The sequence below is a fragment of the Babylonia areolata genome, chromosome 5 (assembly GCF_041734735.1).
Source record: "Babylonia areolata isolate BAREFJ2019XMU chromosome 5, ASM4173473v1, whole genome shotgun sequence".
Taxonomy (NCBI): Eukaryota; Metazoa; Mollusca; class Gastropoda; order Neogastropoda; family Buccinidae; genus Babylonia; species Babylonia areolata.
The window spans coordinates 6506021-6508520 of NC_134880.1; the positions used below are offsets into that span (position 1 = coordinate 6506021).

The following is a 2500-nucleotide window of genomic DNA, read 5'->3' on the forward strand; positions in this document are numbered from 1 at the left end:
GAAAGAAGCACACACATCAACATACACAGAACACAGAAAGAAGCACACACATCAACAACATACACAGGACACAGAAAGAAGCACACACAACACATCAACAACATACACAGAACACAGAAAGAAGCACACACATCAACAACATACACAGAACACAGAAAGAAGCACACACAACACATCAACAACATACACAGAATACAGAAAGAAGCACACACAACACATCAACAACATACACAGAACACAGAAAGAAGCACACACATCACATCAACAACATACACAGAACACAGAAAGAAGCACACACATCAACAACATACACAGAACACAGAAAGAAGCACACACGACACATCAACAACATACACAGAACACAGAAAGAAGCACACACAACACATCAACAACATACACAGAACACAGAAAGAAGCACACACATCAACAACATACACAGAACACAGAAAGAAGCACACACAACACATCAACAACATACACAGAACACAGAAAGAAGCACACACATCAACAACATACACAGAACACAGAAAGAAGCACACACATCAACAACATACACAGAAGACAGAAAGAACACACACATCAACAACATACACAGAACACAGAAAGAAGCACACACAACACATCAACAACATACACAGAACACAGAAAGAAGCACACACGACACATCAACAACATACACAGCACACAGAAAGAAGCACACACAACACATAAACAACATACACAGAACACAGAAAGAAGCACACACAACACATCAACAACATACGCAGAACACAGAAAAAAGCACACACTCACACACAGCGGGACAGGTGAAATCCAAAAGAGGCATGTCTTCAAGTTCTTTTTTTTTTAATTTGAGATACACTGAGTTTGTCTGAGGGACAGCGGCAAGGAATTCCAAAGAGCAGTGCTGAGGACAGAAATTAATCTTGTTTTGCTGAAAGGCCTCAAGAGAGAACCGAGGACCTTTCAGCAGAGAGGTGTCGAGACAGCGTAGCGTCTTAGAAGAATGGTGTAGATGGAGAATATCCGAAAGATATAGTGGCACAGTGCCATAATGTAGTAACATAAACACTGAAAGCAGAGACAAGGAATTTTGTTTTGGATTCTTGCCATCACGGGAAGCTAGTGAAGTGTTCTGAGCACCAATTTTGCACTCTTGTGTTACAGCAGTCTAGAAAGTATTAAAATAAAAAAAAGTCGTAAAGTTTGTTGGCAACAGAAGTGGAAAGGAAGTAGCGACTTTTACTTATTCTACCTAGCTGACAGAACAGAGTGTGGTACAAATGTTTGACATGTGCATCCATGTGCAATGTTTCACTAAGTAGAAACCAGTGTTTCTAACAGACTGAGAAAGTAGTATATCGCACTGAGCCAGAGATGAACACAAGGGTAGAGATGACCTGGTTGGTAACTGACTTGGTGCCAAAGGGAATGAGTTCATTTTCATCCCCCCGAGGTATCTGTCCAGGTGTCTGGTGTGCAGGGAGTGATGTGTTCTGTAGATGGACGGAGTGGTTGAAAAGGTGAATGGGCAAAGAGGAGATTAGAACTTTAGGCTGGAGATGACTTGTGAAGTAGGTACGGCAAAGGAGGGAAAGAATATTCTGGATCTTTCCTTCGACGGGGGACAATGCAGTTTTTAAAGCAGAGGTGTGATCTGTCTTTGGTTTGGGTGTAAGCCTTGCAGATGAGTTCTGCTTCTTTGAATGTTTTAACTATGTACCGTTTGAGACAGTCAGCCACAAGGCATTGCCCTCATTGAACTTTAGTCTAGATCGAACAGAGGCACAAACTAGTGTCTTTGTTGCTGTAGTCGTAAGGTAATGGAGAGAGCTTATCTGACGGAGAACAGCAAGGCAGATCTCTGTCTACCTTACAAAATGTCTGCTTGGAAAAAACAACTCTTGTTCCCGTAGGTTTTATGTGCCGTTTGAGACAGTCAACCAGAAGGGAAATGTCATCATGTGGTCTAGACAGATAGTCAGTCAGAAGGGAAATGTCATCATGTTGTCTGGACAGACAGTCAGTCAGAAGGGAAATGTCATCATGTAGTCTGGACAGACAGTCAACCAGAAGGGAAATGTCATCATGTTGTCTGGACAGACAGTCAACCAGAAGGGAAATGTCATGTTGTCTGGACAGTCAGTCAGAAGGGAAATGTCATCATGTAGTCTGGACAGAACAGAGGTACAAGGGCTGAGTACACGGGATTTTGGTTTGTGATCACATCCTTTAAAAGACCAGTTCATTAGTGTCCAGACCACCTCATGCAGTGTTGCTGGTTAGTGAGGGAACGTGCGTGAATCGAATCAGGCACTCGCATTTTCTGTCCACATATACAGGCTATATGATCTTGAATGTCTGCACCAAACATTCACTTTTTCCTCTTTTTTATGTTAATACTACTACTACTACTACTACTACTACTACTACTACTACTACTACTACTACTACTACTACTGCTGCTGCTGCTGCTGCTGCTACTACTACTACACAAATA

General features: G+C 42.0%; 1 protein-coding gene across 1 annotated transcript in view; it reads left to right on the forward strand.

Moving 5' to 3' along the window:
- Positions 1–2500, forward strand: part of LOC143282567 (uncharacterized) — a 52985-nt gene that overhangs the window by 35990 nt on the left and 14495 nt on the right. The gene's annotated exons all lie outside the window — the stretch shown is intronic.